The sequence below is a fragment of the Glycine max genome, chromosome 9 (genome assembly GCF_000004515.6).
Source record: "Glycine max cultivar Williams 82 chromosome 9, Glycine_max_v4.0, whole genome shotgun sequence".
NCBI lineage: Eukaryota > Viridiplantae > Streptophyta > Magnoliopsida > Fabales > Fabaceae > Glycine > Glycine max.
The window spans coordinates 17152723-17177002 of NC_038245.2; positions in this window are offsets into that span (position 1 = coordinate 17152723).

Below are 24280 nucleotides of genomic sequence, written 5' to 3' on the forward strand. Positions count from 1 at the left end.
CACCTCCTTGAGAAGAGAAGCTAGAGCTTAGCTACACACCCCTATAATAGCTAAGCTTACCCCCATGACAAAATACATGAAAATACAAAAAAAAATTCCTACTACAAAGACTACTCAAAATGCCCTGAAATACAAGGCTAAAATCATATACTACTAGAATGGCCAAAATACAAGGCCCAAAAGAAGGAAAAAGACCTATTCTAATATTTACAAAGTAGAGTGGATCCAACCTTGACCCATGGGCTAAAAAATCTACCCTAAGGTTCATGAGAACCCTAGGGCCTTCATTAGTTGCTCTGGCCCAAGCCTCTTGGAGTCTTCTATCCAATACCCTTGGAGGGTAGGACTGCATCATCAAGGCCATGTTTCGGAGCATACATCAGGGGCTGATTATTTTACTGCAAAGCCTACAGCTGGTAGCGCCTCCAGACTCCATCCCGATGGTAGAACAATTTAATGAATGGGTAGCCTGGCCAAGGACTCAGCCTCCTCTTCATAGGGAAGACAAAGATCCCGCCGCTCAGGTACCCCATCAGTTGGAGGATGAGTCATCAAAGTCTTCCACTCCTGAGCCCTTGATCAGGAAAAGGAGGGTAGTTGTAACCCAGGAAGCTGCAGCCACCTCTGAAAAGTCTCTTGAAGCCACTCCAGAGCTTCCTGCACTAGTGGCAGATACCACTTCTCCACAGTAGGCAGCAGACCCTTCCACACCTGAGGATCAAACCACCCCAGTCTAGTCTCCGAACGCCTCTCTTGTAGCTACTCCTGTACTTCATATGTCGGAAAAGGAGGAGGGTCAGACACAGGACACCCAGGACCAATCACAAGACTTTTAAATTCCTGTTGATTTTTTATGCTTTTTGATCTATTAGTATAATTATGGTTTTAGTACATTATTTACTTTTTATTAGTTTTGTGCATGAGTAGTGTAGTTGCTCATCCTGAAGCATCTGGAACAGTTTAAGAATAGTTTACTTATTTTGTGAAATGGATGTATGCCTTGCTTTAAATTGAATGCATCCTGAAGATGAGATATGTGTTTCTTTTCATGAATTTGAATGAATATGCATTTTGAACAAACAAAGAACAAGAATGTGAACTCACAGTAGAATTGTTAGTCAATAGGCAGACTCATTGTGAAAGAAAAAGCTTGAACCAAAAACTGGTGAGAGTGTGACCTTACTCTGTGAGTGAACGACTAACTGTGAGTAAATGATCTTTGCATGAATCTCTGAATTCTAGAATGATATGTATAACTTAAAACATGATGAAGGCCATGATTTGTATATACACAAGCTCTTTTGACCAAATAGCTCACCTTGAATTATAACTGTATCTTTTGCTCCTTCTATAAGCTGAACGATTTTTGTCATGAATTGAACCCTAAACTTAAATGATTATCTCCTGATACCTTGTTTAGATTCTAGGAGAGCATATGGTTCAAGGCAAATTTACTCTAAATTTGGGGGAGGGAAGTCAATTGGAATGAAAAGAAAAAGGTTAAGCATCAGCACACACAGCAAATAAGTTGTTTGTTAAAAAAAAGAATAAATTGTGTTGTTACAATAAGGTCAAAAGCAACTTGAAAGGAAAAGATAGTGAGAAAGCTACTGGTATAATACAAGACCATTGGGATAAGTCAAGGATTTATGCTCTCTTAGAATCTAAACCTTTGAATCATAGAAAAACCAATGAATTTTTGTAGTCAAACCTCAATACAAGCTTGAGAAAGTCCTTTCGATTCTTTTTATACATTTCTGATTTGATGGCATGAGATGAAATGCAAAGATTGGACCTTCTGTTAGTTGTTATCAATGAATAGATTAAACACTTGTGCTTGAGTGAAATAGTAGCCATGAGACTGTGGTTTGAGCAACTTTCCTTGATATCTGTCTTATGATTAACTTCATCTAACTGTGTAGTTCACATTTTGTTCTCCTCTTTGTCTAGCTGCATATTCTGTGTAAACAAGTGATAGGTACACTTTGCTTCATCTTTCTCATCATGCAATCAATTAATTTTGATGCATACACCTTTGTACATAAACACTGCATGTTTTACCACTTGAGGACAAGTGAGTTGTTCTCTTTTGCTTGAGGACAAGCAAAACTTTAAATTTGGGCGAGTTGTTAGTCGGTGAAAACGACTAACTTTTGTGTATACAACTTCTGTATTTTGTATCAAACTTCTCCAAGCTATAGTTCTTTTATAATATTATAAGTACTTTATGTTAAATATAGGTAATAGATAATTTATACTTTTGTTTTGTATGTTTAATAATCAATTTATCTCAATTTCAGGTTAATTAGGCAAATTGGCAAAAGTGTTATTTTCACCTTCTCGCTAAGCCAATCTGCTAGCTTAGTGAGCATTCGCTAAGCACGAGGAAGAATCCAGAAGAAGATGAGCTGTCAGGTTCGCTGAGCGCACCACTCCAGGTCATCAAGCGCACCGCTTCAGCTCATCCGTAAGCAAGAGAAGCGTGCTAAGCCAAAATCTACTTATGCACGCTAAGCGATTCAGATTTGCGCTAAGCGTGGGAGCATGGACCAACTCACCTATTTAAGCTTGAAATCAGATTTTTTGAGGGAGTTTGGCATTTTTTCTTGAGAAGCCTCTGTATGCACGAGAGTTTGGCCTTGGCTTGAAGTTTTTGCATGTGTAGGAAGTTTTTAGAGAGAGAAAGGTCCAAAGAGTTTATGGTTATTTTGTAGTGTTGTAATTACTTTTTGTTAAAGATAGGTGCACGCTTAAGGTTTTTGTGCCATTGGCGGCGCTCTAATTCTCGAAGGAATTCATCATAGTGGGAGTAGGCTAGCTCTACGTTCCTCTCCTATAGTATGTTCCAGAGATGAACATTTGTCTCATATCTCTCCCAAGCTATTTCTGAGACGAATCTTGAAGTATCATAGGGCTCTTGGGGTCTAGAGGATGATGCACGCTTCTTTTTGGATGCCATCTACACCAAAACACAGAGAAGAGATAAAGTTAGCAAGGATTTTTATTGACAAATAACTTAGAAAGTAAGTAGTAACATAAGTTGGGCGCTAAGCGAAATGATCTCGCTTAGCGCACCGTACAAAATGAACCTTAGATGCTTAGCACACAGGGCGCGCTTAACGCAATAACACAATAACAGAAATAATGGCTTAGCGCCACTAGTGCGCTTAGCCAGAAGAAGCACCTGGCTAAGCGAGTATGACTCGCTAAGCCTTATTTCAAAAAAGGAAAAATTGCGCTTAGTGCGCTTAGCGAAAACAGTAAACCGAAAAAAACAAAGGCTTAGCGCCACTGGGCACTCAGTCAGGCTATAAGGAAATCAGAGTGTGGGCTTAGCGAAGGAGACTCGCTAAGCCCAATTTATTACAGAGAAGAAATTGCGCTTAGCGCATGAACAAACATTCGGAAATTGAAAATTACTCTGGGCTAAGTGAGTGGGACTCGCTAAGCCCAAATTTATTACAGAGAGGGAATTGGGCTTAGCATGAGTGTCGTACTAAGCTATTGCTGGGGATGCAAAATGACACAATTACTCAGCTTTAGTTAAGTATACTCGCTAAGCATAGGAGACTACCTTAGGTAGTTCATCCAATTCCAGAAAATTCAACCAATAGTATAGACTTGCTAAGCCTTAAGACATTGGCTTAGCAAGTTCATCCCCAATATGAAGAAAATAATGTAAAACTTCATGAATGCGCTAAGCGAGTTCATCAAAAAACCCAGAAATTCAACGAAAAGCATGAACTCGCTGAGCGAAACAACCTCACTTAGCGAGTTCATTGAAAACCCAGAAAGTGAGGCTAGTGAGCCTCAAGTCCTTAAGCCACCATACAGGCTTAGAAGCTCAAGGCTAAGTAAGCCTAGACCACGTAACATCAAAATGCTAAATGCAATAATCCTAACTAATCAGCACAAAAGCATGAAACTAAACAGAATCAAGGCACATGAACACTAAAAGAAGCATACAATAGCACAAAATGTGGCTTCTACCCTAGGGTTTTACATAAATAAAAGCAAGAATTTAAAGTAAAACAGAAGACTTACTTGGAATGAAGATAAGAGATGTTTGAGTGAAATGCTGATGATGAGAGGTAGAGGAGAAAGAAAAAGTGGGAGTAACAAAAGTAACTGCCCTAAGGCAGTTATGTTTTCTTCTACAGTTTTGAGTTGCTCGCTGAATGCACATGCCTCGCTTAGCGAGTATGCTATGACATTTCAATTTTTAAATTTTAAGAACACGCGCTTAGCCCAATTATCACAAATTCCAACCCGAGAAGTTTTTGGGCTTAGTGCAAGACTATGCGCTTAGTGAGATCTGCAGCTGTGATTGGCCTGCAACTTTCGCTAAGCGAGCCATGGCGCGCTTAGCGAATTAAGTGAGAGTGGGTGCAGTGGAGTAGGGCACTTAGCGAGACAAACTCGCTTAGTGCAATTGCCATTACATAGAGGTTATTGGGCTTAGCGAGAGGGTCTCGCTTAGCCCAATTTGCATTAAAGTTCACACAGAGGCATTTTTGAGCTCAACGTATATGCACACTGAGCAAGGGATGTGGTGCACTTAGCGAGCATGTGACTCGCTTAGCCCAATTAAATATGTCCCCAAACTGAGAAGTTTTTGGGCTTAGCACGTGAGGCTCGCTTAGCGAGTGAGTCTCTGCCATTGGATGAAGGTTTGGCATGCTTAGCAAGAATACAGCTCACTTAGCGCATAGACTTCCTATGCTTAGCGCACAGGGTGCGCTTAACGAGATGGGTATGCTGATCTTAACCAAGTCATATCCTACCCAAGTCAAATTTTAAGCATGCTTTAAACCGACACCAATCCTCAAGTTCAATATCTACCTACTCTTATATCCTAAATTCATCAAACTATGAAAAGAGCTACACTAACAGAATTAAACACACAAAAATAAAGGTTCAAAAGGGTAAGAAAGTTGGGTTGCCTCCTAGTAAGCATTGTTGGATCGAGTGGCCTCAAAATAATTAAGAAGGGGGGTTGAATTAATTATTCCTAAACCTTTACTAATTAAAAAATTACTCTTCTAAGGCTTTTACTATGTTGTTAAGAGAATAAGGAGTAGAAGAGAAACTTAACCAAAAGTAAAAGCGGAAATTAAATGCACAGCGGAAAGTAAAAGAGTAGGGAAGAAGGAAACAAACACACAAGAGTTTTTATACTGGTTCAGCAACAACCCGTGCCTACATGCAGTCTGTCGCAACCTACCCTTCGGCGGGAGGGCGACGCGAGGCTCGCGGGATGCGTGTTCCACGAAAGGAATACGCGCGGAGTCGCCACCAATGTTTATTTGAGGAAAACGTCAGAAAAACCGGAAAAGACGCGATCTACGAACTTTTAAGTGAAAGGTTCGGGAGTTGTATTTACGCACGGGGAAGGTATTAGCACCCCACACGTCCGTCCCAAGGGACGACAACCTTTAATCGAATGTGCAAACATGACTTTGATTTTTTATGTTCCCTTTTTATGTCTTTATATCCTTTATACCCTTTTTATATTTTTCTCTTTTTGTGGTCGACAAGGGTGTTTCCCTTTGCTCCTACGTATTCCTCAATTGGGATGAGAAAATCAGACCTACGTAGTTCTTTTTTATCAAGCGATTCTTTTTTACTTAAAAGGTGATCATTTTAAGGCGTTGGACCTTGAAAACGATCCATTTACTTAGTAAGAAATTGAAATGACAAACTTCAAAAACCTATTTTTATAGAATGAATCGAAAAGCTTGGTTTGAGGTACTTACCCGTTCAAGATCGAAGAACGATGAAGAAAGAATGAAGAACGTCAAAGAACGGTCGAAAACCTTCGCGAAATTCCTTACGGAAACGTTTCGGAAGCGCCTCGGCTTAGATTTTCTTCACGGAAACAATTTTTCCAAGCAAATTCGAAAAGAGAGAAGTGCCTAAGGGGCTGAACCCTTTTTCACTTCACTTCTCCCCCTATTTATAGAAAATTGGGGGAGAAGCTTGCCACCCAGCTCGCCCAGGCGAGCAGGGTTGCTTCCTCTAGAAGCAACAGCCTTCTGGAGGAATCTTCTGGAGGGCCCAAGTGGGCCTGGTTGCTATTTGCACCCCCATTTTTACTAAGTACACCCCCTGCCTTTTTTTTGTGATTCTTTTTCGTAAAGTTACGGAAACTTACGAATTTCGTAACGATACTTGTTTTCTTTCCGTAATGTTACGGAACCTTGTGGATTACATAATCATCCCCTTTTTGACTTACGGAATGTTACGGAACCTCACTAATTGTGCAACGATGCTTCCATTTGATTTCCGGTGTGTCACGGAACCTTACGGATTGTGCATCAATATTTTCTTTTGTTTTCCGGCATGTCCCGGAATTTCACAAATTGCCTAATGATGGGTGCCAAGCACCTTACAAGGACCAAACAAAAGTCGCATGTCATCAAGCAAAGGTCCCCGGACGAAATTAGGGTATGACAGTTGCCCCTCTTTACTTGTCTTTTATTGGAGATAAAAGGAAAGTAAAGATAAGACACTAATTTCGTTCCTCTCGGTTGACGAGAGTCGCGGGTGACCATAAAATTTCCGCATGCAAATGACTCGTTGTTCCCGGGGGAACAAAACGTGCAGAAGACGGTGTCAGTCTCTGCCTGCTATCAAGTGTTCTGTCTTACAGATAGGAAAAGAATGTTTATATGGATAACCACTCGGGTATTTCCGCTCGTCAGCGTGACTCAAAAGTCAGTATGACAGATCTTGTAAGTGCGGAAGATAATGTAAATCTCCGCGGGTCAACGGGCTTGTCGGCCGCGATTGACGAAGGGTGCATAATGACCATAATTTGTCTCTGCATGTCATCGGGCCCGCCGCCTCTGGATGACAAAAGGGTGCAGAATGACCATATTGGCCTCTGCTTGTCATCGGGCCCGCCGCCTCTGGATGACAAAAGGGTGCGGATAACCGTAAGGTGTCTCCGCGTGTCATCGGGCCCGCCGCCTCTGGATGACAAAAGGGTGCGGATAACCGTAAGGTATCTCCGCGTGTCATCGGGCCCGCCGCCTCTGGATGACAAAAGGATGCAGAATGACCAAATTTTGTCTCTGCATGCCATCGGACACGACTGTGTCTGAATGGCAAAGGGGTGCGGAATGACCAAATTTTGTCTCCGCATGTCATCGGGCCCGCCGCCTCTGGATGACAAAAGGGTGCAGAATGACCAAATTTTGTCTCTAGGTGCCATCGGACACGACTGTGTCTGAATGGCAAAGGGGTGCGGAATGACCAAATTTTGTCTCCGCATGTCATCGGGCCCGCCGCCTCTGGATGACAAAAGGGTGCAGAATGACCATAATTTTGTCTCTGCGTGCCATCGGACACAACTGTGTCTGAATGGCAAAGGGGTGCGGAATGACCAAGTTTTGTCTCCGCATGTCATCGGGCCCGCCGCCTCTGGATGACAAAAAGGTGCAGAATGACCAAATTTTGTCTCTGTGTGCCATCGGACACAATTGTGTCTGAATGGCAAAGGGGTGCGGAATGACCAAATTTTGTCTCCGCATGTCATCGGGCCCGCCGCCTCTGGATGACAAAAGGGTGCAGAATGACCAAATTTTGTCTTTGCGTGCCATCGGACACGACTGTGTCTGAATGGCAAAGGGGTGCGGAATGACCAAATTTTGTCTCCGCATGTCATCGGGCCCGCCGCCTCTGGATGACAAAAGGGTGTAGAATGACCAAATTTTGTCTCTGCGCGCCATCGGGCACGACTGTGTCTGAATGGCAAAGGGGTGCGGAATGACCAAATTTTGTCTCCGCATGTCATCGGGCCCGCCGCCTCTGGATGACAAAAGGGTGCATGTCACATGACCTCAGGGTCAGTATGACAAAGATTATGGGGTAGCCGACAAAAGCAAGGCTCTTGCTCCTACGTATCCTCCAATGAGGAACTTAGACCTACGTAGTTCTAGATAACTTGTGAGACTTGAAAAAGTCTCCACCAGAAGATGCCGACATCTCCGGAAAGGGCGCAGATGACCACATTGGCCTCTGCTCATCAATCCACTTGGGGTCACTAAATGACAAGGTGCGGATAACCGTAAGGTGTCTCCGCGGGCTACCAGCTCTTGGGTCATGGTAACAGAAAGCGGTGTGGTCGACAAAAGCGAGGCTTTTGCTCCTGCGTATCCTCCAATGAGGAACTCAGACCTACGTAGTTCTTGATAACTTGTGAGACTTGAAAAAGTCTCGGTGTTTTCTCCACTAAAATGCAAACATGCTTTAGTAAAGAGATAAAACTTCCAACTAATCAGATCAACATATGCTTTTCTGAGTGACAAACAATGCGTCTACCAGGGAAGGAGAGTCTGCTGATGAAATCCCCCATAACCATAAATGAGATTTTGGATGTTAGCATTTCGTTTCTAAATGACCATTTAGAGGGAACACTGGGTTCGACAAAAATAGAAGAAATCCACTCAAAGTGTATCAATCTCACACAGGTAAGTGTATCATCCTAATTCCGAACCATAGATATGTCATGACTTGACTTTGCAAATTATTTCCTATCAAATCAAAAATACATGTGTGATCATGGATCAATAGGGCTTCCCTTGGGAATGGGTTCTTTTGGTGGGTTTTTTTATTTTATTTTTTGTTGGCTTTTTCCTTTTCTGTTTAGTGCGGGGCGAAAAGTCGCTAGCGCACAAGATTTTGGTTGTCAATTAAAGGGAGAAGACCATTTTAGGTCGTGGTTTCCTTTCCTTCTTTTTGTTCATTTGGTGACAATCCCGTATTGCTCAAATATTGTCCAGTCCAAAGACCTTTCTGCACATTTCTTCTGTTTTCTTTCGATCCTTGATCAGGAGCTTTCTTTCCTTCTTCTTCTTCTTTTTTTTACTTTCTCCCATTCTTTGATTGGGAATTTCCTTTCTTTTCTTTTTGCTTTCTCCCACTCTTTGATTGGGAATTTCCTTTCTCTTCTTTTTGCTTTCTCTTTGATTGGAAATTTTCCTTCTTTTCTTTTTTGCTTCCAAGGGTAAGGATTGACATTCTCACCCTGGGTCAAGGTTTATGGTGAGTCAGGATTTTGGCTCAAAGCTTGTAGAATGGCTAGACATAATACATGTCGGGGTTTGGTTTGGCTCAAGGATAAAAGGGATGCCCCACATTATTTCCATGACACAAATGCAAAAATGATGATTTGGAAATTTTACGCAAAACTGGTCATGCATGCACCTATGCGGACACTCAAGTGTCAAATTTTTATGGTCATGTGATGCTAGGGCTCAGGATTCATTTCCTCTATTTTTAGTCAACCCAATGTTTCCAAAATATGTTCTTTTATCCATTTGTGCATTCATCCGAGTCCATTTTGGGCGTCCGGGAAAATTTTCACAGCATTCACCCTTCAGGTGTATACACATTTTTTCAAAAACTAGTTATGATCAGTGAATTTTTCTTTAAAGAAAAGTTGGAAGTCATCTCTTTTCGAAAGCATGTTGGTTTTTCAGCTAGACAACTTATTTTTCTTTTTTCTCTCTTTTTCCCTTTTTTTTTATTTGTTTATTTCTTTTTCTTGTTTGTTTTTTTGTTTTTTTTTTTGTTTTTTTTTTCCTTTTTTTCATGAGGTATTTTGCTACCTAAACATGTGTATATTTTTGTGAGGTATTTTTGCTATATACATGCATATCCAAGGTATCTTGCTACCTAAACATACATATATATATATATTTTGTGAGGTATCTTTTTGCTACATACATGCATATCTAAGGTATCTTGCTACCTAAACATACATATATATATATATATATATTTTGTGAAGTGTGTTTTTGTTTACATACATGCATATCTAAGGTATCTTTCTACCTAAACATACATATATATATTTTGTGAAGTATTTTTTTGTTACATACATGCATATCTAAGGTATCTTTCTACCTAAACATACATATATATATTTTGTGAAGTATTTTTTTGTTACATACATGCATATCTAAGGTATCTTTCTACCTAAACATACTGATCGAGGCCGTACCCGAATCAAATAAACATGAAAATGCAGTAACTAGGAAGTGATCCTAGGTCGTTTCCCAACGAGCAGTGACAAGCCAAATGTTCATAATATACTTGCAGTAACAGTAACGATGGGGGGGGGGGGGGTTTGGTTGTTTGGTAATTAAAGAGCAGACAAATAAAATGGAATACGAAACTACTAATATTAAAAACGGGTTGTTTCCTCTGATTCAGAAGCCACTCTCTTATCCTGGGTTATGGAGAATTCGTCCCTAACAGTCAAACACTTAATCCAACCCTATTTCAATTTACTAAGCGAAAATCAACTTAGGGTTTTCAATACGTGATTAGGCACCACATACACCAGTTAGCCCTTCGTCCATTAAGCATGAACGCCAGTTAGGCTCAGAGGCAATTAATCGAACACGAAGCGTGCACTGATTAATATTCACGAAATTGGGATAACTGGTGAAGGGAAAACTGCCAGGAAACCACATTACAAACGAAACCTCAAAGAGAGTTAGGCTTCGTCCTCAAAAGGAAACAACACCAGAAAATCTAGCCTTCCATGGATTCAAACAGAAAACGCAAATGAAACATGAAGCAGAAATGTAAATGAACAAGAACGTAAATGAACAGAAACGTAAATGAAAGTAGAAGAAGAAGCAAGAATGAACTCGTAATTAGAAGCAGAAAACGGAAATTTGCATTAAGAACGAAAGCTGTAACAAGGGCACAGAAAAACGTGAAAACCTAAAACCAAAGCTCTGAATAATGAAAATAGCATAGTAGAATAGAATGCCCTGCACGAATCCCAAGGCAACTATTTAAAAAGAGTCACTCAAAGTCACTGGGCCCTATTACAATACTCTGGCCCAAAACGAAATAAACACTGAACAACATAAAATAAAATTGTGAAATTTCCTAATTAGAAATTAACTAAGGTAAAAGCTGCTTTATTTGCCCTCTTCAAGTCCACAACCAAAATCCGGATTAAGCCCAATGTTTCATTAATTCCTGAAATTAGATTAAAAACATCAAATTAGCTAAATGAGCCCAAATAATAAAACTGCCTAATTAATTGACAATTAAGACCAATCAATAATTAAAATGGTGCAAAAAGGGTTTAGAAAATAGAAGAAAATGATGGCACATCACATACATATATATATTTTGTGAGGTATGACTACCTTTCGAGCTTGTGCTCGTTTTATTTAAATTCTTAGGATCATGTGCAACTAGGTGTGTCCCAATATGACTTGAGAAACAAAAGGTGACCAAATAGCAAGCAGAAATTTAAAAGTTACTAGGTTGCCTCCTTGTAGAGCTTCTTTAACGTCTTGAGCTGGACGCCTAATGATTTGTCGGTCATGGACCTAGTACTTTGCTTACCTTTGGCTTTGGACTTGGTCGCCTATTGGTCGGCCATGTGGTGTAGGCAATACTCAAACCTTTTTGTGGATGAGCAGAGGTGAACTCTAGAGGTGGTGGCGGTGCGTCTATTGCCCGCTACCGGCCATCCCAATGCTACATGTGGCGTGCAGCCCTCTCAAGGCGAGGATGTGTAGTCCTCTGGAGGTGAGGGCGTGCACCCCTCTAATGGCGAGGACGTGTGGTCCTCTCAAGGTGAGGGCGTGCAGCCCTCTGTTGGCGAGGATGTGTAGTCCTCTCAAGGTGAGGGCGTGCAGCCCTCTGTTGGCGAGGACGTGTAGTCCTCTAAAGGTGAGGGCGTGCAGCCCTCTGTTGGCGAGGACGTGTAGTCCTCTAAAGGTGAGGGCGTGTAGTCCTACGAAGGTGAGGACATGCAGTCCTTTGATGGCGAGGGCGTGTAGCCCTCTGAAGGTGAGGACATGCAGTCCTCTGATGGCGAGGGCGTGTAGCCCTCTGAAGGTGAGGATGTGTGGTCCTCTAAAGGTGAGGGCGTGTAGCCCTACAAAGGTGAGGACATGTGGTCCTCTGATGGCGAGGGCGTGTAGCCCTCTGAAGGTGAGGACGTGTGGTCCTCTGATGGTGAGGACATGTAGTCCTCGGAAGGTGAGGACATGCAGCCCTCTGTTGGCGAGGACGTGTAGTCCACTACAAGGTGAGGGCGTGCAGCCCTCTGTTGGCGAGGATGTGTAGTCCTCTCAGGGTGAGGGCGTGCAGCCCTCTGTTGGCGAGGACGTGTAGTCCTCTCAAGGTGAGGGCGTGCAGCCCTCTGTTGGCGAGGACATGTAGTCCTTTCAAGGTGAGGGCGTGCAGCCCTCTGACGGTGAGGGTAACTAGTACCCAAGGTGAGGACGTGTAGCCCTCTCAAGGCAAGGACATGTAGTCCTCTGGAGGTGAGGGCGTGCAGCCCTCTGATGGCGAGGACGTGTAGTCCTCTGACGGTGAGGGTAACTAATACCCAAGGTGAGGGCGTGTAGCCCTCTCAAGGCGAGGACATGTAGTCCTCTGGAGGTGAGGGCGTGCAGCCCTCTGATGGTGAGGACGTGTAGTCCTCTCAAGGTGAGGACGCGTTGTCCTCTGATAGTGAGGGTAACTAGTACCCAAGGTGAGGGCGTGTAGCCCTCTCAAGGCGAGGACATGTAGTCCTCTGGAGGTTAGGGTGTGCAGCCCTCTGATGGTGAGGACGTGTAGTCCTCTCAAGGTGAGGACGCGTAGTCCTCTGACAGTGAGGGTAACTAGTACCCAAGGTGAGGGCGTGTAGCCCTCTCAAAGCGAGGACATGTAGTCCTCTGGAGGTGAGGGCGTGCAGCCCTCTGATGGTGAGGACGTGTAGTCCTCTCAAGGTGAGGACGCGTAGTCCTCTGACAGTGAGGGTAACTAGTACCCAAGGTGAAGGCGTGTAGCCCTCTCAAGGCGAGGACATGTAGTCCTCTGGAGGTGAGGGAGTGCAACCCTCTGATGGTGAGGACGTGTAGTCCTCTCAAGGCGAGGACGTGTAGTCCTCTCAAGGTGAGGACGTGCAGTCCTCTGAAGGCGATAGGTACAAGTACCCAAAGGTCCACCCTTATGAGAAAGCAAGAGATTGACTCATCGAGAGGGTCGGTCATCCCAAATCCACACGACTGGATATTAGATGTAGGAAATCTATGCAGTTAACATGATTTTTAGGGATGCAGATGCATGCAACCTTTGTCTTGAAATTTGGTAAATGCGGACTTCATATGAAATAATGCAATGTAATGGAAAGTTGTACAATGTTCATGTCATTCTTTCCTTGTTTTGTGATTTTGATTTTGATTTAATTTTTTTTGGAAAACACAGATTGACTGTCCTTTTGAAAGAGGTGATAATTCATGCGACCTTATCCTATCTTTTGCAAATCTCTCCGGGAACTCCCTCTGAGTGTTGTTCTGTTTGATTTAGTCATTTGACCATTTTGGAGTGACGACAATGGAGTCGTTTGATGTTTAATCAATCCATTGAAATCCTAGGGTTTGTCCCCTTTTTTTTTTGTTAAAAACATCGATGGTTGAGAACTTTTGATCGGCCCCTATGTTCACTTGAGGCTCATGCACGGTGCCCTTCATTGCCTCAGTGTAAGGCTTTGAGGTACCAATCGTTGTCTTTCGTCATGACCTTGTAGGAGGGAACCTATTGGGTGAGAACTTCTAATTTTCCCCTAGGTTCACTTGAGGCTCATGCACGATGCCCCTCATTGCCCCAGTGGAAGGCTTTGAGGTACCAATTTGTTATCTTTCGTGATGACCTTGTAGCTGGGAACCTACTGGGTGAGAACTTTTGATCTGCCCTTAGGTTCGCTTGAGGTTTATGAATGGTGCCTTTCATTGCCCCAGTGTAGGGCTATGAGGTAACCATCGTTGTCTTGTTTTCATAGCCTCGTAGTGAGGAAGAATGAAAGAAGCAGTCGATTCTTGCAAAAAGAATTTTTCCAAGGACGAGAAATAGTTGAAGGATTTTTTGATGGATTAAGTCAAATGACTCCTATGTAGAAGCAAGATGTTTTGATGTTTTGATGATGCCGAAGGATCAAGTGCTTCTAAGTTTTATTCGAGACAAGAAATCAAGATATATGATCAAGTTGATCTCTAGAATATTAGGAAGAAGTTTCCAAATTGAAAAACAAAAGGTTTGACCAAAGAATTCTATCATTTCAAATTGAGATTTGCTCTCTGGTAATCGATTACCAGCAGCTGAAAATGTTTATAACAGTCACCAGAAATTTGAATTCAAAATTTATAATGTGTAATCGATTACACATGGATGGTAATTGATTACCAGCAGTTTTTTTTTTTCAAATTTCAAAACCTGTAATCGTTTACACAAGTCTTGTAATTGATTACCAGAGGGGATTTTCGGAAAATAATTTCCAAGAGTCACATCTATTCAAATGGTTTATGAATGGCCATCAAAGGTGGCTTGGAAGCACGAATTTAAAGAGAGTTTTCATTGCCCAAAAAGTTTATCCTCTCAAAAGATTAAGAGTTTTTTTGAACTGAACTGTCTTATCCTCTCAAAAAGATTCCTTGGTCAACCACTTGCATATTCGATAAGGAATTTTGATTGATCTTCATTGTACAATCTATCTCTTTTAAGAGAGATCTCTTCTTCTCTCCTTCTTATTTCTGAAAAGGGATTAAGAGACCGTGGGTCTCTTGTTGTAGAGGATTCGTGAACACAAGGGAAGGGTTGTCCCTGTGTGGTTCAGACTTTGTAAAAGGAGTTTTACAAAGAGAGTGGAAAATCTAAAGTGGGTTGCTTGAGGACAGGACGTAGGCACGGGAAGTGGCCGAACCAGTATAAATCAAGCTTGCATTCCTCTCTTCCCTTAAACTTCTTTTATTTATTGCTATTTATCTTTTGCTTTAAAGAAGTTTACTTTGAATTGTCTTTTGAGTAATTCATGTTAGGGGTGCATTGTTAATCCGAAAAAGAGAGAGTGAAAGTTTAATTGGGGAATAGACTTCGTATCTTAAACAACCCCTACCCCTTCTTAAGATAACTGAGGCCATTTGTCCAACATCCTATTCTTGATAATTCACTTCTCTCTAAAAAGACAAACTTTCCGGAATGATAAAATGAGGTCACATGGACGTCTTGAAAACACAGTCAATCAAATGTTTTCTTTTTATTTTGAAACTTATTTGTTTTGAACTTTACACGTTGTTTTATGGCACCCCCACCAACGTGCAAGACGAGTAATCTCTGATTGAACGGTCTTGGAAGTCCAAACTCAGGAGCACAGGTCGCTTGAGCAAACAGACCAATGGCTTGCACCCACATTCCGGTGAAAGTTGAATAAGCAAAGATGCATTTGTGAGAGGATGAGGGACAAAGATATCAACTTTATCCATTTCATTTAACATTGTAACTGCGGTTTACAATAATGGTACAAACTCGAAAATCCTGATGAGTTATTTAGAGACATCTAACAACAGCTTTCCAAATTGCCCCATGTGTGGCATCTCTTGTCAATGTCGGGATTTACATGCGATTCTCCTCAAATTTCAGCCAGCCCGCATCAATTAGACCTTGCACCTTACGCTTCAGGCCCTACAATGCTCAATGGAACGCCCCGGGGCTTCTCCGTGACAAGCACACGTTGCGTTCGAGTCGTATTCTCGGAGAAATGGAGGTTGATGAACCTTGCCTAGGGTTATGGCTACCATTGAATTATCAAGTAGATATGGGAGCAAGTCAGCATAGGACACTGGAATTGGGGTGCATTCTACAGGCTTTCTCACTGCAAAATTCATTTCTTGGTTGGTGTTTTTGGTTTGTGCTAAAGGTGGTGTTCGTCATTGGAAGTGCGGTAGACAGACTTTGTGGTTGATTTAGGGATGGCCTTTGTGGATAAATGGGCAGTAGGTAAGGAGAAGGGTTGAGTAATGACATTGTTGGGTTGGTGGGAAACTTGGCCGTACATGAATGGCAGTCACAGCATGGGTTTCTCCCTCATCCTCACCCTCTTTATTTGCCCCAGTTTTCTTATTCGCCCAAGCAGGATGATTAAATTTTCCTCTTTTCAGACCCTCGTCGATCCTTTCTCTGGCGAAGACCAAATCTGGAAAGCTTGAAGGTGTGTAACCCACCATTTTCCATAGTAGAATACTGGTAATGTGTCTGTTATCATTGTAATAATCTCTTTCTCTAATATTGGGGGCGCTACTTGAGTTGCCAAGTCTCTCTATCTTTGGGCGTATTCTTTGAAAGATCCGTGATCCCTTTTTGCACATGTTCTGTAGTTGCATCCTATCCGGAGCCATATCAGAATTGTACTGACACCGCCTAACGAAGGCAACCACTAGGTCTTTCCAAGAATGGATTCGGGAAGGTTCCTAAGTTAGTATACCAGGTGACAGTTGTCCTAGTAAGACTTTCTTAGGAAAAATGTATCAGCAGTTTTTCATCTTTTGCGTATGCCCCCATCTTCTGACAATACATCTTTAGATGGTTCTTGGAGCAAGTAGTCCCCTTGTACTTGTCAAAGTCCGACACTTTGAACTTGGGAATGACAATGTTCGGGTACTTGGAACAACTCTTCTAGGTTAGCAAAGGCACAATCTTCGACTCCTTCAATGTCCTTGAGCCTTTCCTCTATATGATCCAACTTGCCCTCTTCAGCCATAGCAAGAGGGGCTCTTCCCACCACAAAATGCAAGGGTTGTGGTTGTGGGCGACACTGAGGGCCCTCCAAAGTGTTTGGCATGGGTATACCACCCACTGCTTGCCCTTTAGTGGCATATCCGAGGCAAGACTCGAAGTCGGCTAGATTGTGGTGGGGAATTTCATGTGCCTCCCCCATGGGTTGAGAGACATTTCAATGAGTATGGGAGCAGAGTTATTGACATCCTCATTGGGAATGTATGCCACATTGGGTGGTGTATAGTTGGGAGGCCAGCCATATGGTGAGAAGGCATGCTTGTTTTGAATTTTCGCATAATGGGGGGCTGCCCGTACTTCCCAAATCTTTGCCTACCATATCTGAGGTTGGATGATTCATTTGGTTAAGGCCAGATGGGGGCATCGGGTTCACCTTAGCAATAGCGCTGATAGCAGCAACTATAACCGCATTGGCTTCCATTATCTTCTTCATGCTCATCATGGCCTCCATCATTGTGGCCATTTGCTCTTTCATGGCCTCCATGTCAGCCTTCATCTGCTCTTGCGCCTCCTCTACTTTACCCATTACTCTAGCTCTAGCACGGGTTCGGTAAGGGCACCGTAAAGCATGTTTTTTTTTTCTTTTTGATAATAACGATTAAGTTCATTTTTATTTTATTTTATTTATTTATTTATTTATTTATTTTTATTTTCTTTTTCAAGGAAAGAATGCAATGAGCAATGCAACCAATGAAAAACATGGATGTATGTGAATGATACACAGATGAAGTATTGCAAATTTTTACGCAGGACATGGGGTTGAATCAATTTAGATTTTTCAACATGGTTCATGACATCTCGGTCAAGGTGAAACTGGAAGTAACAAGGACATCAACAGTCCTAAATGTGTTTGGCAGTAAATGCACCAGTGATGTAACTCGATTCATTTTTTGCCCCAATTTTTGCAAGATGGTTACTTCCATACTTCAACTTGACTTGATGAACTTTTTTTTCGAAAAAGCATGAGCTTGGTTCAACCCCATAACCCAGGGAATGGCAATTTTGATCGCCAATACTTCAACAACATTTCATAGGGATGAAAGACTCAGGAATATGCATACTATACATGGAGAATGTAATTATGAAATTGAGATGCCCAAAGAAATATCTTTTCTTAGTTAACTATGCATTAGGTACCATGTTCACTCATTTTGTTTTTAAGTGAAACGGGTTTATGATCCCAACATGGTTGGCTCATGGTACCGAATATATGCAACCAAGAATGCATCAAGAATTTTCATGCTTCCTTTTTTTGTTTTTGTCTTGTAGAGGAAAATGCAAGGATCACGCATGAGCAAACATGAAAACAAAAGGTATGTTGTTTGAACGCATATGCATGATGATGCAATGACTCATGCAAAATGTGATGCTGGAATAGGATAACGGACAAATGCAGGAACGATATGTTCATTATGATGCCATGAAGAGATGCTTATGTGATGCATGATATGCATGTGTGCTAGAGATAAAATGCGGGAGTGATTTGATTCGCACTGATCTTTGGAGTAAAAAAAAACGCGGGATACACTCATTTTATTCAGAAAGTTATAACTAGTCAAGATCTGAGCGACAATACAAACTTCCTAGCGGTTTCTAATCATATGGTCCATTAAGTCTATCATATGCTGACAATAGCTGAGAAGTCCGTGGATCTCCTTGGGGGCGGAGTAGGTGTCCGCCATTGCTTTGGCCTTGGCTAGCAATCGGGGAAGTTCTTGACTCCTGTTCAAAGTAAGAGCAAATCGGTCCATCCTCATTGTTGCCTCTTGGTGCAATGAATCAATTACCCTTTCCCTTGCTTCCCTTTCTGCTGATATCTTGGCATACTCATCCTCTAGCCTTTGCTCGTGAGTCGCCGCTAGATTTAGCTTCTCTTTGCACTCATCGATGATGGCCCACATATTCCCTTCAGTCTCGCTTTAACTATTGGGAAAAATTTCTTTTCGACCTAAGGCAAGCCTTTAGCTCGTCCTTCCAGATCATGCCTTTGACCCGTGATGATTCCTTTCACCTCTTCGGAGCTTGAGCTCACTATTGCTGCCCTATAAAGCCCCTCAAAACTTGTTTTGGTCGTGTTCTTCCTTTCGGGCCTTCTTGGAGAAAAAAGGTGTGAAACCAGCCACACATAGAGAGCCAGTGCGCAACAAACAATTCTTGCGCTGCTCTTTTCACATCCCCGGTCGAACGTGTCATACATGGCCAAAATGGCGACGACCGGGCTTTCCTTGCCATGATGAAAGGCAAGGAAAGCGTCAATCGCTGCTAGGTCCACTAACCCTTCCATATTCGGAAAGAGGACAACTCCAAAGATCAAAAGCGCCAAGATGTCAATAAAAGAAAGCCCATTCGCCTTGATTTGCCAAGGCCTTTGCCCTTTCCTCCAAACACTTCCTTGGTACTCTGACTACCCCATTCCTGTTTTGCTTTACACGGTCCAACTCTTGTGCTGAGATTTTCACTACCTTGGCAACTCTTGTCGTGGAGGGATAGAACCCAGAGAAAAGATATGGCTTCCTTCCTCCCAATGGGCATCCCAGGATTTCTTCAAACTCTTTCACAGTCGGCACTAGCTGGAAGTCCTCAAATGTGAAGCACCTTAGGGGTTGGTCATAATACTGGGAAAGGGATGCAATCGGTTCCATGGAGACTTCTACCCTAGCTAGGTCCCAAATCTTACCATAGGCTTTGCGGAAGGCTTGCCGTTGAAGTGGACCCATTAATTGCCCCAACTCTCGTAAACTAGTGACCTCTAAGCTCTTGATTTTGACTTGATAGAACCTCTTTTTAAGCGAAGGCTTTTGACTTGATCCCATGTTTTACTAAAGTGAAATAAAATCTAGTGCGAATCAAAACTCCGACATTTATCATGGGTGGAATGGATGAATGCATGAAGAAATGCATGTGACCCAGATGCAATTTACGAATACGGGAGCCCGAGAAATTGTCCCCTTCTTAGATACAACGTCTAGGGGTAGCAAAGTGCCCCAACGTATGTATTTAAAATGGTGACCCGGACCCTCCGTTGATTTGTCTATAGAGGGGATCAAGACAGAACCCCTATGCGATGCATATGCAAAAGGCGCAACTGAACATAAGCAAAAGGGTATATGATATTTATGCATGGCAGTGTGAAAAATGGCACACAGCGTATTTGCTCCGTGCCCCTATTTAAGGGACCTATAAGGGAGAGAACTAACTAGGCATTTAGTGATAACCCCCAAGGTAGTCATATCTCTCTTGATGGTTTCTAGAGGTATTATCCCCTTCGAAGAACATACAGCAGCAGTAGGGACTACTAGCAACAATATGTTTTCAAAGAGGAAAACTCTAGATGAGGGTTCACTGTAATCAAGCAAGTCGGAGACCTAGCATGATCACAGATTCACCTCCACTCCTTATGTTCCTATGAACCCGGGTATAGGGCCCTTTTTCAACTCACAGTGTGTGCAAATAGTGTTGGTGTTTTGTGTGCATCAAATGAATAAATATTTACCTCATGCATACATTTTAAAACGCACTAAAAGCAACAAAGAGTTTATATACACAAGAACATAATGAAGGGAAACCAACAAAGGAGAAAGTCATGATAAAACATTGCACAAGATTAAATGGCCTAACTCTCTAAAAATAGTCCCCAATGGAGTCACCAACTGTTGCAACCTACCCTTCGGTCGGAGGGCGACGCGAGGCTCGCGGGATGCGTGTTCCACGAAAGGAATACGCGCGGAGTCGCCACCAACGTTTATTTGAGGAAAACGTCAGAAAAACCGGAAAAGACGTGATCTACGAACTTTTAAGTGAAAGGTTCGGGAGTTGTATTTACGCACGGGGAAGGTATTAGCACCCCACACGTCCGTCCCAAGGGACGACAGCCTTTAATCGAATGTAAGGAATGATCTCTTGATTGGATGCTATGACTGAAGCGCCTATAAGGAATGATCTCTTGATTGGAACATAAGGTTCAGAATCAAGAGGGATGTTGAAGGAAAAGGGTAACAAGATGAGGATAAGGCAATGGGGCATTCAATCGCAATGCCTTATGCATGTGATATCTAACAAGGTGTGCCCAATCAATTTGTAAATTTTTATGAAAGGCCCACATGACAATGAGATCTTCTTTAGAAACCTTGGCAAGGTTTGAAGATCTAGGAAGCAAGATGCGAACAATAAGGTAATGGAGGATGCGGCTTTCAAAAGCCAATGAACCGGCAAGAAGCCTTCCTGTCATATCCGCTTGATTGGTACAAACCAATCGGCGGGCATCATGTACAGAGAAATCAAACTTCCAATCGTCAATCAGTGCACCTTCAAATGGTACACCTTCGCTTGGCAATTAGGTTAAATCATAGAATAGGGACAGGTCAATGACCATCTTAGTCCCATAAATTTCAGACATTAGGGTTCCTTCATGGATTTCTAGATTAGAATAAAAAGCTTTGACTAATTCAGAATAAACAGGTAATTTCAGAGACATGAATGGAATAAGATTGGAGTTTTCAAATGCTTGAAGGCATTCAAAACTCTCATTTGAGAAGAAATCCATATCTATGAATTTTGGGTCTATAATGGAATGAGAGGAAAAGAGGTTTGTGTACCGTATACGCTGTTCCTATGATGAGAACAATGATCCAGAGGGAATGGAGGGAGGAATTGGGGTTTCCTGTGGCCCAGAATGCCGTTGACTCCGACTCGAAGTGCCATTCCGCTTCTTCGATGGTTCTGCCATTTGAGAAGTTATTTCGGGATTTCAATCGGTTCAAAAGAAAGGGATTGAAAAAAGATGAAGTTTGGGCTTTGTGGGGAGTGATTTAGACAAGAATTGAGTGAGATATGGCTGGAAGAAAAATTAGGGGTGAGGGTTTTTCGAGAGAGAGGCTTGTTGCAAGTTTCAGAATTTGAAATCTGAATATATAGGTGCAGGGACGCATTGTAATCAATTACACAAATATGGTAATCGATTACCAGAGAGCAACAAAGCCAGAAATAACTGCTTGTAATCAATTACACTATTATGGTAATCGATTACCAGAGGTTATTTTAGCCAGAAAATAAAAAACAAAAGGCTTTCTAGGAGAGAAGAAGTTTTGAGTTACTATCAAAATACTTTTTCATAAGAAATATATTTAAAAATACTTTATGAATAGTTCTCAATCATGTAATTCACACATCATATTATGCATGAACATTAAAACATGTAAATAATCAATATTATCAAAACAATCAACACAAGTATGAAGAGTATTGATTTTATTGAAATAAATGAATGAATATTTCATGCAAATAAAATTAAATCAATCAAGAACATATACTCATGATTTCAAACAATCAAAAACCAAAACAAATACATAATTGTTAGTCATAAAATCAAATTGTTTGAATAAAAATTTCAACTTTAAGAGAAATTTAATAAGATAATGGTTTTGATATTACCTTTTTCAAAATTGAAGTGTCTAGATCTTCAAAGATGAGGATCATGCTTTTTCTCCTTGTTTTTCATCCTTGAGAGATGTTCTCATCACTTTCATAATCTTTGGTTAGAAGATTAATCTCCTTTTCTGAACCATCGGATGAATCATTGTCATCCCATGCAATGTATACTTTCTTAGTTCTTCTTTCATCAAATCTTTTCTTTTCACTTTTCTCCAACCATTCTTCATTTGAAGGACAGTTGGCCTTGATGTGACCAATTTGGTTGCATTTGTAACACCTAAGGACTTGAGAATCATCTTGTGATTTTCATCCATTATTGAAATTCTGACGCCTGTTAATTCTTCTTTTCTTGATGAATTTATGAAATTTCTTAACAAAGAAGGAAAAGTCTTCTTCGTCATTTGAATCTTCTTCGTTTTCTTCTTGTATTGAAGATGAGGCTTTAAGGGCTATGCTTCTCTTCTTTTTGTCATTTTCTTCATACTGATTGAGGCGTTGAAGTTCCATCTCTTGTTCCTGCAATTTACCAAATAAAGTGGCAAGAGACATGGAAGAGAGTAAGGAGTACCCTCCAATGTGTTAAGACAAAGATCTCAGGCGATTAAACCTTTGATACTTTGTGAATGGGGATACAAAAGAATTCTCAGGCGGTTAGTCCTTTGAACACTTTTGTATTAGGGAAAGGGAAGAATCAAAAGAATTCTCAGACTGTGTCATTTTGAATTCTTTGACAAGGGAGAACGGAGACACAAAAGAATTCAGGCAGTTATTCCTTTGTTCTTTTGGAAAAGGGAGAAGAGAGACACAAAAAGAATTCAGGCAGTTAGTCCTTGCTGAATTCTTTTTGGAAAAGGGAAAAGGGAATGAAAAGATGAATAGCGGAAGTTTTCAAGGTTTAGAAAACCAGAAAAACTTTGGAAAGCTTTTGGCACAAAGAAGAAGAAGAAGATCAAAGAGATTCAAGGCTTGTAAAGAATTATAATAGATTGATTGGAAAAGTATATTGAAAAGCAAATCAAAGCCTTGCTTTTATAGACTCTTCATGTCTGGCCAAGAGGACCATTTATAAGAGTTATAACTTTTAGAAAAACTTAAAACCAATTTGAAAAAGTCAAAAACCTTTTGAAGAGTTACATTTTTTGATTTATTCATAAGCAATCACTGGTAATCGATTACCAAATCAGTGTAATCGATTACACAAAGCTTTTATGTGAAAGGATGTGACTCTTCACATTTGAATTTGAATTTCAACGTTCAAAGGTACTGGTAATCGATTACCAAAACATTGTAATCGATTATAGCTTTTTGAAATTAATTGGAACGTTGTAAATTCAATTTGAAAACTTTTTCAAAACAATTTTGCTACTGGTAATCGATTACAGCAATCTGGTAATCAATTACCAAAGAGTAAAAACTCTTTGGTAAACATGTTTTGTGAAAAATTCATGTGCTACTCAGTTTTTGAAAAATCCTTTTCATACTTATCTTGATTAAGTCTTCTCTTGATTCTTGAGTCTTGAATCTTGATCTTGATTCTTGAAGCTTGATCCTTGAATCTTGATTCTTGAATTCATCCTTCTTCTTGAATCTTGAAGTGTTCTTCAACTTTTCCTCTTCAGTCTTGAATTGTTCTTTATTTCTTCTTGAACATCTTGAACTCATCCTTTGATTGACCTTTGAGCTTTTTGTCATCACCTTTGTCATCATCTTTTGTTATCATCTTTGTTATGATCAAAACATCTTTGAATCATTATTGATTCACCATGAAGCTTTGCTTCTATAAGCGCTTCTTTAACGTCACTAGCTTGACGGATGACACCCCATAGGATGGCAGTTAACCTCTCAATGTTGCCACCATGATACAGTTTCAGTCTCTGGCCATTCACTACCCAGCTTCTCTATGGATTATCTGATTGAGGATCCATCAATTCCACTGCTCCATAGGGCTTCACCTCTTTGATGGTGAAAGGTCCAGACCATTGGACTTCAGTTTACCTGGAAATAGCTTGAGTTTTGAATTGAATAGCAAGACTTGTTGACCTGGTTGGAAATTCTTCTGCAGCAACTTCTTGTCATGGTAGGCCTTCACCTTCTGCTTGCATAACTTGGAAGATTCATATGCATTAAGCCTCATTTCTTCTAGCTCCAAGAGTTGTAGCTTCCTTTTCTCCTCAGACAGACTTTCATCAAAATTCAAAAATTTTAAAGCCCAATATGCTTTGTGTTCCATTTATACTGGCAAATGGCAAGCTTT